This window comes from Sus scrofa, chromosome 15 (assembly GCF_000003025.6).
Source record: "Sus scrofa isolate TJ Tabasco breed Duroc chromosome 15, Sscrofa11.1, whole genome shotgun sequence".
Taxonomy (NCBI): Eukaryota; Metazoa; Chordata; class Mammalia; order Artiodactyla; family Suidae; genus Sus; species Sus scrofa.
In genome coordinates, this window is record NC_010457.5 from 13406160 (window position 1) to 13419149 (window position 12990).

At 40.5% G+C, this 12990-nt stretch overlaps 1 long non-coding RNA gene across 1 annotated transcript; it reads left to right on the forward strand.

The window, feature by feature from the left end:
* LOC106506183 lies at positions 554-9728 on the forward strand. The gene is made up of 3 exons (XR_001301332.2): positions 554-7005; positions 8579-8655; positions 9597-9728. It is a non-coding gene; the product is annotated as an uncharacterized LOC106506183 (long non-coding RNA).

Consider the following 12990-nt stretch of genomic DNA (forward strand, 5'->3'; position numbering starts at 1 on the left):
TCAAGTTTGAGGCACACTGCTCTATACAGTACTGTCGAAAAATGTGTTCCCAACCTGCCTGAACATTCAACTCAATTAGAGAGTTTTTTAAAAATGCTGTTGCTAGGCTTTCGATTCTATTATTTGAATAAGTATCTTCAGGAGACAGGGTTTGACATAGCTGGGCTTAAAAAGTTGTCCACATGATTATAATGTGAAGCCAACCTACAACCAGACATGCTACCACATTTAATGTCATCTCCCATTTAATAAAAATAATGTATATGTGACTCTTATCTGAGCAATCTGCCATTTAAAAATGTGTTTCTGGGAGCTCCCTTCTTCGCTCAGTGGTTCACAAACCCAACTAGGATTCATGACGATTCAGGTTTGATCCCTGGCCTCACTCAGTGGGTTAAGGCTCCAGCGTGGTGTAGGTCACAGACATGGCTCAGATCCTGCGCTGCTGTGGCTGTGGCGTAGGCCCACAGCTGTAGCTCTGATTTGACCTCTGGCCTGGGAACTTCCATATGCCGTGGGTGTGGCCCTATAAAGCAAAAAAAAAAAAAAAAAAGGTATTTCTGTATTCTTAACTTGGTTTCAAGTTATTTTTGAGCAATATATATTTTATTTTATTGTGGATGGGGAGACACTTATTATAATAATAAGATGATTTTTTTCAAATGTTTTTAAAAATTTTTTTAATGTTTTTATTTTTTTCCATTATAGCTGGCTTACAGTGTCCTGTCAATTTTCAACTGTACAGCAAGGTGACCCAGTCACACATACACATATACATTCCTTTTTATCACATTATCATGCTCCATCATAAGTGACTAGATATAGTTCCCAGTGCTATACAGCAGAGCAATATATATTTTGAAATCAAAAAAGGAATAGCATTATCTAGCACACATGCCAAAAGTAGGCTTGCTTAACTTCTAAGAGACTAGGCAAATTGAAGTGCTCTAGCTCTAGAGTACATGAGACACACATAGAAATAATTAATGAAAGTAGCATTTGAAGCTCACCTAATGCATGCTGAGATGATTTGCATTTTAAACAAGTCTGCAGGCCACCTTTTGGACCCACATGACCTCCCAGAGATCTCATTTTGAGGCCCCCTGTGCTAGATTATAGCTGCTTCACGAGCAGGAATACTTATTTGATTGCTGTATTTTAATTCATAGAATGGTGGTGTTGATTGAGTGCCCCAAGCCAAATAAATGAGCCACTTGTATTAGACACTTGTTCACATTCATAAAAACAACAAATAATATTATCTTCATCAAGGCCTTCCTAAGAAATAGTGATTAAATCATGTCTGGTGTTTTCTTTGTGTGCAGTTTCTTTCCAAGAGGTGGAAGGAACTGATTTGCTTTTGATGAACCTGTATTGCCTACAAATTGATGTCCATAGATTTCCTACTTTATTAATTGTCCCAGCAATTTAGCCAGCAATGATTTATATGAAATATTCTCTCTTGTTGCAGGCTCTACAGTCAGCTAATTGATTGCTGTATGAATTATGCATCCTAAGCCAAATGCAAGGGTGCATGAAAGATGCAGCCAAGGTCATTTCCACCAAAGAGAACTACAGTGACTAAATGTCTTTTAAGACAGGCTTTATTACTTTAATTTTGCTGCTTTCTTCCTTTATACATCAAGCCTAGAGTAATGAGCACACTCTAAAATCACACCTTTAATTTATAAAAAGATGCAGGCACCCACAGTTCAGTGTTCTGCTGCCTGACAAGGGCTATAATTGAATTAATTTGGTAAAGCTAAGGAAAGAACCAAAGATGGCATACAGGTGCTTTTTATCTGATTCCAAAGTATGCCAAATTCCATCAAATTTGCCTATAGTTTATTAAACCTCAAAAGAGACTGCTCCAGAATTAAGCCCTTTTGACTAGATGAAGGCCATGGTGGGACTAGGTACCAAGTAGTTGGCATTTCAGCAGATGATGAAGGACAGTTTTGAAAAGTTACCATCAGTTATCATTTATTCCTACTAAGAGAAGTGATCAGCTTTTGCATTCTTTTGTTCTGTATCAAAGAGTGATGCTTTACTGAAGTTTTCAGAATTAAAGCAAGTAAGTTGGAATGACGAAAAGATTTGGATGTTGATGTCTCAGTGGCTAGATTTGAATGACCACTTAGCCATTTACTAGTTGAGTGACTTTAGGCAATTTAACCCTTCTGGACTTCAGTTGCCTTATGTAATAATGGTCATAATAATATTTTACTTGCATAGTTATTGTAAAGATAAGCATGACTGTAAGAGTCAGTGAAATCAATAATTTAGCCCCAGAGCTTACAAAACAGCGTATATACTCTGGTACAGTATTCCTCGAATTACAAATTGCACGTGAGGTCTCATCGCCATAAAACCATATCACTATATGCCCCCTAAACTAAACAAACGTCTTCTGATGTGAATGTATTCATATACTCAGAGCACTCTTCTTGGCATTAATCTACACACACAAAAAAGTGCATGTTTCAGGACAAACTACAGATACCTGAGGCATATGCCACCTCACTGAGACTGTGCTGCATAATACATGTGCTATGATTTCACATTAGAGGAACAGATATCTTAAAAGAGAAGAATCGATCACAAACGCTTCAGACCAGCACTTCATGCTTTCATGCACATAGCAATCAGCTGCAGATCTTGTTGAAAATGCTGATTCTGATTCAGTAGTTTGCAGCTGGGGCCTGAGATTCTGCAGTCCCATTAACTTCCCGATAATGTGACGCACAATTTGAGTTGCAAGGCTGAGTGCTTTGCAAACCTAGCTGCATGTGAGATTCTCCTGAAGACCTCTAAAGATAATGATGCCTGAGCTTTTCCTCAGATTAATTGAATCTCTGGGGTTAAATCCTTGGCTTAGGTACTGTTTTAAAGCTCCCTGAGTGATCTTTATTTGTAGAGCCATAGTTGAGAAATGCTCTAGTGTTTTAGACACAAAGGAAAATGATTCCACCCCGTATCAGATGATCTTTCTTTTTTTGGCTCGCCCATGGCATGAGGAAATTCCCAAGCCAGGAATCAAACCCACACCACTGTAGCAACCCAAGCCATGGCAGTGACAATGCTGGATCCTTAAATTGATGTGCCAAAGAACTCCCCAGATGATCTTTCTAAAAATCATGTATTAGCAAAGCCCAGACTGTAACATAGAGAGCCTGAGACCCAGGCTTCAGAAAGCAACAGTGTGGTAGCAGGGCTTCTACAGCTCACCGGGGCCTGGAAGAAGCTTCTTTAACTGTTGTACTTCCCTAATTGGAGGACAGCTTCTCACCAGGCCCTGGGACAGACTCAACACCTCATCACCTCTTTGTAAAAAGTGTTACCCCTATCAGTGATTCTGGAGCTGTGGTTTGAACCTGGAGTGGAAGGAAATGCCATTTAGCATTGAAGGACCATAGTATTCACAGATTTGACTTACAGAGTAGAAAATGCGCACCATGATGAGGAAATGTTGCTGCTATGAAAGGTATCAGCTCTATTCACAACTACCTATGACCTCATGTCTTTAAAATTAACACCTGGAATATGCTGTCTGTAAGTTAACTCTACTTTTTCTAAGTTCCCATAGTAGCCTTTCTTGCTTGCTTGTTATATTCCCAGCATTACAGTTTTTAATTCACTATCTGGTCTCCCTGTTTCAGTGGCACCTGCATCAGATCAACCAGAGCCTTTTAAGACCTTGCTGATCTGCCCATCTACCTTAGTTCCTGGTGTTTCTAACAAATTCCTATGAGGTACTACTCTTAGACATTGGTCCAGGAATTCCCCCCTCCCATCATTTGAGAACTACTGCTTTATTATTTCATGAGCTTCATGGGAAGAGGTTTTGTGCCTTTATATTGTCCATCTACCAGCAGTGCCTAGTAGGTAGATGGTATGAACAGATATCATTAGAATAAAAAGTGACAGCCATGCCCCCTCTCATTCATAGTGAAAACATTGGAAATTTCATCCAGCCCATAAAGGATAGTACTTTCCAAAGAAACTCAAAAAATAACATTGACTTAGGGATCTTTGCTACTGTGGACTCTAAAATGTCTGGGGGCACTTTCCATGAAAGCTTTTTTTTTTTCCCCCTGAGCCACTATGTTATGGTAATGAAATCAGCATGACATTACCATGTTGACTGTTGAGACTTCCACTCAAGGTGCAACAGAAGCCGCTCCTCCAGGGCCATCTGCTTTCAATTTTTCAGCTGAACCTCCTGAAGACTCACCAGGTGCTAATTTTGTATATGGTTCCATTGGAATTGTATCATTTTTCTTTAGATTTTAATTCCCAAAGAAAGGGAAAGATTCACTGAAGCAGAAAAGCTCCCTGACCTAGAGAAGATCAGGAATGATTCCTAACTGAACAAAGGCTGGTTCTACAAATCGTTGACAAATTGGCTGGGTTTTAGTCAATCCATTTTTTAAAGTCACTTCCTGAGTGTGTAGGCTTTTGCAGTCCGGGTCAGCCATGCAGTCCATCCAATTCAGTCTCAGGAGGAGGAAATAGATTGAGTGTTTTTAAATCTGTATTTTTTACTCTCCTAACCTAGAAAGTTGGTACTTTAGACAATTTGGAACACAGACGCCACAACTTTATGAAAATCTCTGTAGGTGTTGACCTTGTTGCGTCCACTTCTGCTGCATGTTTCCTTTTCACCTTCAAGTACGTTAGAAATCACTCACACTTGTTACTTGAAAAGCTAATATTGGTCAGTTGATTAGAATCTCTTCTAATCCTCATGTTATCTGCATTCATATTAATAGGAGAGAGACCAACAACCTCATCCGTGATTATTCCAAATAAAGGCTGATCTTCATCTTCACATATGAGCACTAAGGTAGAGCAAAACTCATGACAGAGCAGAGAAAAGGGGGCATTTTAGCAGCTAAGCCTCAGGCTGACTTGAGCCAAACTAAATGCTTTGTAATCTCTCTTTAAACAAAAGCCTTAGCTTCTGTAATCCTTCTATTAATCTATCCCTATGAAGCCTCCTGAGGTTGAAGCTGCTGCTCATGGCATTTTTATGAACAACCTAGATCCCTGCCTACAAATTGCTTTCCAAAGGTGATGGCAGCAGTGTCAACTTAGCTCAAGTGTCATGAGTCATGTTTCCCTCCCTTTGGAGACACCTGCCCAAGCAAAGCCTAAGCATCCTTTGCTTGTATTCTCACTGTACCAATGTCCTGTTACTGAGCATCCATCCAGCCAAGAGCCCTGACTCATTAAAGTACTGCTGAGAGACTATTGTGTCTGTATGCACCTTCTGTTCTTGAAATCCCAAGGAAAGCTTCCATTTGTCATGTAAATACGAGCCATGCCATGTTGTGCTCTGGCTCCACCCGAAGTCTGGTGTCTTTGCTAGGGTCCTTCAGTGCCTGTGAACTTCCACTGCCTTTCCTGAGGGGAAACAGCAAGGAAGCTCAGGCTTCATGCCAGATCGATGCCTGAAGGAGGTACAGTCTAGTCAGGATTGAAATGGCTCATGCTGACCATTGTGTGCTCACTGTGACTTTCCAAAGGCATCTTAATGCTGCTGATGAAGACCTGCAAAGAGAGACAATGAAAAGCTGTACTTCAAATTGACACCTAAAAATAAAAATAAAAACAGATCACTGTGCAGAAACATCAGAAAGAGCATATAACTTTTGATGCACCTGTTATAATGGTATCATGTGTTCACGTTGAGTACAGGTATGTGTGCATGTGGGTGCATGAACATGGGCACACACAGACGCACACACACACACACTCCTACACAAGAGAGCACCTATCTCCTACCTTTTCATAAGCCCAAACTTTAGATATTTGTGGAAGAGAAACAATCTCTAGATAAATTCTCATAAGATAAAGATGAATTTTGACTTTATCTTTGACCTAGAAATCTAGGCTCAAGCTTATTGATAAGAAAGTTACTCTAGCTGGGAATTTAAAAAAATCCTGGATTCTCAAGAAGTGGCCTAGTTTAATGGAAGGACTATGGTCTTCAGGATGAAACAGACCTGGCTCTAAGTCCCTCATATCTCATTTATTAATTGTGTGGCTATGAGCAAATACCTCAAACTCTCTTAGCCTCAGTTTCCTTGTATGCATAAGTTCTTTGGAAGCATTCAAGATGTTGTGTGTGATGTGGCCAGAAGAAGATAGAACCTAAATGAAAGGTAGGTAGCTTCTATTACTGGCCAACTTATTCTTATTGGACAAGTTGTGTGACCTTTTGGAGCCCTGGGTTCTTCTTCATAGAATCAATTCTAGTGTTCCAAGATTCAGAACCTAGTGCTTATGTGTAGGGAAGGAGAATCAGGATTTTCTTAGCAAAAGCTGATGAATCTCCTCCTTCTCCTTGGTGTTCCCAGGGAGGGAATGTGGGGGAATGGGCAAAAGTTCTGTCTCCACATATGTACAGGTGTTAATAAAATGGGGCAGGATGATGGTAAGTCCTTAGGGAAGAAAGTGTAAAACTTCCACTTTCATCCTGTCATCTTGACTTCTCTCTCTCCCTCCCTGCCTCTTCCTGTCTCTTCCCCTCCTCTCTCCTTCTCTCCAAATGAAAATAATTTACTCTTTCAGCCTTACATTTCAAAGTCATTAACATGAACACACTTACAAAACTACATACAAGCATTAAGTTATTGGACAAGATGCATGTAATCATCATTGCAGATCTGTAACTCTAAATCACAATTTCTTCAGCTTTCTGGCTGTAAATTGTGTTCAACTCTGGACTGTCCTAGAAAGTAATAATTGAAGAAAAGTTAATGTTCCTAAAGTGCTTCACATAGAGAATACTAGGTAAAGGTATCACACCATCTTGCATTTGGTGAATTTTCTAAGAGTTCTCTTCTCTACACCCCATATTTGATGTATATTAAGCAATGTCATCTGTCATCCAGGACTGTCACTTAGTCCCTTCAAAGGAAACTCATGCAGCTGGACTCCATGTCATCATTTCAAAGATGCGTGCATTTGCAAGGACTCTCTGGATCCTTTATTTAAGAAGTAAGTAACAGAATTTTAGATGGGATTAGTCAGTGTGCATAGATGATGGATACTATTTTGAGTTGACTGACTGGCACTTTTCACTTGCTTTTTACAGGTGATCAACCTATTTTTAAATTGCCTTCAAAAGACATGAACTAATCTGGTATAAACACTGGAATTTTCATTCCCTCTCATATTGATTATAGTAAACAACATCCACAGGGTAAAGTGACTTCCTATCTCTCTCATGCTGGTGAACAATTGGTGAATTCCACTGACCCATTTTTCTTTAAGGAAGTAAACTATGTTTACTCTTTAAAGGTATCATCATATTGCCTGACTCCCACTTGTTTTTCAGCTTGGAGGAGCTCTTATGACTCAGTAATAACTCACACAGACCAAATCTTTTATTTTTTATTTTTTTCATCTTTTTGCCTTTTCTAGGGCTGCCCCTGCAGCATATGGAGTTTCCCAGGCTAGGGTCTAATCGAAACTGTAGCCACCGGCCTACGCCAGAGCCACAGCAATGTGGGATCCGAGCCGCGTCTGTGACCTACACCACAGCTCATGGCAATGCTGGATCCTTAACCCACAGAGCAAGGCCAGGGATCGAACCTGCAACCTCACGGTTCCTAGTCGGATTCGTTAACCACTGAGCCACGACGGGAACTCCCAGGACCAAATCTTTTATAAATGAGTTGTTGAAAGCCGGAAGACTCAACCATGGAGCAAATGCTACAGATAAGATGGAGTGTTACAACTCATACCTGGTCCAACTTGCCTCATCTTTAGCACCATTCTGATTTGTGCATTCTGGATAGATGTAATCATTTTCTGTTGCTGTGTAACAGGTTACCACAAATATAGGTGCTTAAAACAATACGAGTTTACTGTCTCAGTTTTACTTTGGGCACCTCTTTACTGGTTCCTTTGCTTAAGGTCTCACGAGGTTTCAATCAAAATGTCAGCTGGGCTGAGTTCTCATAGGAAGGTATTACTCAGCTGGGTTGAGTTCTCATAGGGGAAATCTTCCCCTTCCAAATTTACTCTGATTGTTGGCAGAATTTATTTCTTTGTGGTTGTAGGGCTGAGAGACCAGCTTCTTACTGGTTAGAGGCTCGAGTTGCCTTCAGGTCTTACAAGCTGCCTCCAGATCCTTGCTATGTGGACTCTCCCACCATGGCTGCTAACTCCATATTAGCAAGGCATTCTCTAGAGTAGGTCTGATAAAAAGTCATAGTCTTAAATAATAGTGTAATCATGGAGGGGACATCTTTTGCTTTTATGATATTCTATTGGTTAGAAGCAAGTCATAGGTCCCCCCCGACCCCCGACACACGCAAGTGTATTTAAGGGCATAAATACCAGAGACAGGAAGCATGGCGGGGTGAATCCACTTAGAATCTGTCCAACACAAAAGATAAAGTGAAATATTGAGAAGGGGGTAAAGGAACATTCAGGGGCAACAAGTACTCTTCAAGAAGGTAAGATTCAAGGCGGAGATGGAAATGATAATGTGGCCAGCCCAGGAGGACTAATATTTGATACATTTCTGAACTCATATTTAAAAATTTTTACTCCACATTTATAGAGAGAAGAAGGAAAGACATGTGAGGAGTGGAAAGAGATGAAAGAATGCTGAAGAGGAATTCCCATCGTGGCTTAGTGGTAATGAACTGGCTAGTATCCATGAGGACGCGGTTTTTATCCCTGCTCTCGCTTAGTGGGTTAAAGGATCTGGTATTGCCGTGAGCTGTGGTGTAGGTTGCAGACGTGGCTCGGATCCCACGTTGCTGTGGCTGTGGTGTAGGCCAGCAGCTACAGCTCCGATTGGACCCCTAGCCTGGGAACCTCCATATGCCACAGGTGCGACCCTAAAAAGACACACACACACACACACAAAAAGAATGCTGAAGACAACAGTCTAGTTTGGAAACACACTCATGAAAATAAATTCTTGCATTTAACTGCCAGCGCCTTTAGAATGTGGTCTACTGACCATCTATTGTTACTCAGTTATACTCTTTACAACTCATCATCCCAAAATAGCCTATAAAGATAGTTCTTTAACCACAGGTGATACTTGTCTTAAGATAAATTTTTGTAAATTCAATTTCCTATAACTCTCTTCAGATTCCTATAATTCCAATGATATTAAGGCAGTCTAACAGAACTCCCAAGTAGAAGACTATACTCTTAACTGAGCTTTGCTTTTATGCTTAGATAGCAGATCTTTAAACTTAGCAATGCAAAGAATTAGGATGGGTAGAAGCCTTGACTACTATTAGGTTTTTTGCAAACACTGCCTGTAAGGACATCTAACAACACAGGTGTCTCTCACTCCTTGATTTAGGCTTTTGGAAGCCTCATTTTGGTAGAATTCAAGGTTGGGGAATATACCATCCTTTAGGGAAATTGGGGTGTGGCATTAACATTGTAAGTGAAACTATAAGGACATAAATATTTTCATCTTCTTTGAAATAAAACAATATAGATGAAACAACAAAGAGAATACCAATCATGGTATATTATGATCTAGTTACTTAGTGTTAAAAAAAAAAGAATAAGAAACCTACAGTTTATTTTCACTTACTATCACTTTCTCATAGGATTCTTTGAGCAAGTCACCACATGGGCCAACAGAGCTCCTGAGGTAAGGGCCCTACATAAGGGGAGCTTCCTGGACCTTCCCATTCCCAATAGTGTTAGCACCATTTGTGCTACCTGCCTGGCTTTTGGAGGCACTGGATGGTAACCCCAGGTTGAATACCTCATTTAATTATGTCAGTGCTTTCTTTCCTCTAGGAGAGACCTGTGAAGAAAACAAATAAAAAAACACCTCTTAGATAAAACTTTGTCTTTTATTTTACATTTCTCAATCCCACATTTCCCTTGTTTCTAGATATCACCAAAAGTATTACTTCCAAATTCACCAAACTTAAAATATTCATTGTTTCCCAAAAGCAATCTAAAGAAACCTTCATGAACTAAAGTAGAACTTAAAGTAAGGGTATTTGTGGTGGAGGAATTCCTAAACTCCCAAACCAGCCCATCCTCTACTGTCTCAACAAAGATGCACTAGCTTAGGTCAGGCGCTCTCTTCACAGCCCAATCTGAGGCCATTCTCAAGTCTGACTGTTCTCACATTGGTCTGGTGCCAGGCTGCCATGTTTCACTCCTCCCATGTCCCATGTATCAAAATCTGGGCAAGGCTCCAGTCCCTGGGGCTCTCTTCCTCTGCTCCAGTAGTTCTCAACCCTGACTGCATAAGAGACTCTCCTGGGAGATTTAAATGGAAAAACAAATTCCAGTTTCCAGATCTCAAGCATGCTTATTTAATTGGTCTAGGTTGGGATGGTTAGAGGCCCCCAGGTGATTCTAATGTGCTGCAAGATTATACTTAATTCATCTTGATTCATCACTTTCTGTTTTATAATTTATTTCGTATATTTCTATGTTTAAATGGCTCAGAATGAAAAAAGTCTATTGGTCCTTCAGTTATGGGTTTTTCTTTGCTCATCTAGTCAAGAAGACTTTTTCTTCTTTAAAATGTAAAACAGATTCTGATTGGGGGCATGGGGCTGAGAACATCCCTAACAGTCAATGTGTGCAAAGAATACCAAAGCCTTGGTTTCTGGCAGAATAGGAGTTAACTATGTGGTGGGGTTTGAGGGGTTCTTGGCAGAGCTTTGGATTTAAGTGTCTGTTTACTCTTGGTGCTGCAGTATCCTAACTTCTGCCATTAGAGATTTGCTTATGTGGATTAAGCTTTCACCTCTTTAGGAGTTTTTCATTAGTTATAAATAATCCTAGAAGGATTCATTAAGACTTTTGTGTGAAATAGCTCATCAGGTCACTGTTGCTTGTGACAAGAGGAGGCACATAATTACCTTCTGTAATAGCCTTTAGTCTGCCTCCTTGTCTAAGCTGTACACTCCATAATGGCAGGACTGTACCCCTGCTATTATTTCCCAGCACCCAGCTCAGTATCTGGCACAAAGCAGATTCACAGTAAATTTTTTTGGAATGAATGAACAAATAAATACAATTGAGCAAAGTACTGGCCATAATCAGTCATGAATTCTAAGAAAGAAAGAACAGAATTCTTGGAGGAAAAACATTTCCTGGAGGTCTGAGGCTTTGCACACATCAGAGAAAATGCACTACAGACAACTCACTAATAGTTCCATTTTGAAGCTGTTGACTTCTTTGCTGGCATTTTCCCCTCATCTTTCTTCTTCAGTGACATTAATAATAAGAGCAATCTGAGCTACCATTTATTAAGCTATTGCTAAGAACCAGAACTACTCATTGTTTAGGTGTTTTTGCCAATCCTCCCAATAACTCTCTGAGGCGGCAGTTTTCATTACCAACTTACAGATGAGGAAACCAAAGCTTACAGAAGAGATGTAAATTGTGACAATAAAATGGCCAACATGGGATTTGAGCCACACTCTGATGCCGTGTAGTTTCACTGGCTCCTGGTACTCCTCCCTCCCTCTGTTTCTTCCACTCTAGCAAGCTCTCTCGTCTGTTCTCTTTCATGTAGCCACACACAGACATTTGTGATGAGTATGCAGCTTCCCTGGCCTGACTGTATGGTGGCATAGAGAGGTTTGAGGTAAGAGGATAAAGGCAGTACTCCAACAATAGGAATCAATACAGCTTCTGGGATTAAATAGAAAATCCTCAAAGTTTCTCAGCCACCAATATGCAGAGGAAACTATAGTGAGATCTTAGCACTAGCACTTTGTTCCTGAAGGAGATAATTTTTCTCCATATCATACTTGAAAAAGATTTCTACGTTAAAATGGGACATACATGATCTAAACGTCAACATTCTCAGCAACGATGTTACATGAAATTCAGAATCATGACAGTCCTTACAGAGACCTTTGATAACAGTGCAGTTTAGTAACTTTAATTCAGATGGTGCAGTGCACATCCTGGTGGTCTCATATGGTAGCACTTGCTGAGGAAAGGAAAAAGCATGAGTAGGCCTCTGTAAACAAAGGTTGCTTGAAAGTCCATGGGAAAGTGGAGTATGAAGGTACAAATGCTTAGAATATAAAGTACACACTTGTAGTATGATTGTCACCAAATATCACTTTGTATCATTAGGTTTCTATCATTTATTTATTTATATATATTTTCTACTATACAGCATGGTGACCCAGTTACACATATATGTATACATTCTTTTTTCTCACATTACATGTTCCATCATAAGTCACTAGACAGAGTTCCCAGTGCTACACAGCAGGATCCCATTGCTAATCCATCCCGAAGGCAACATTCTGTATCTATTTAGATTTCTTAAAGAAGAGCTATCTCTCAGATAAAGATTCTATTCTTTATTCAGTGACTGGAGGAGGGGTGTCCTGGAGCCCAGATTCTGGATATTAAGTTGTGCAGACCATATAAGTACTTGCTGGTGTGCTGGGGCCTAAACAATTTTAACCAGCACTTTTATACCAATGGGGACACAAGGCCCTGCCTGGATGGAGAACTTGCAAGACAGAGCAAGTATTTGTCTTTGTGCATGCTTAGGAGAGAAACTCCATTTCCCTTTACTGAGGAGGGCAAAATTAGCCTGAAAGTTTCTCAGAAGTAGTAGTATATTGGGAGTTCCCATTGTGGCACATCTGACTCGTAACCATGAGGATGTGGGTTCAATCCCTGGCCTCGCATTCAGTGGGTTGGGGATCTGGCGTTGTCGTGAGCTGTGGTTGCAGATGTGGCTTGGATCCCACATTGCTGTGACTGTGGTGTAGGCCGGTGGCTACAGTTCCAATTCAACCCCTAGCCTGGGAACTTCCATATGCTGTGGGTGCAGCCCTAAAAAGAAAAGAAAAGAAAAGAAGTAGTAGTATATCTATTGGCTCTCTGTTGACCATCCTTCCATCCTTATCCTCATTGTGGGACCCAGGCTCATGGAGTCACCACTGTCAGATCATACTAGTCCTGGTGGCAGGGGGAACTGTATGTTCCGGAGAGTTTGGA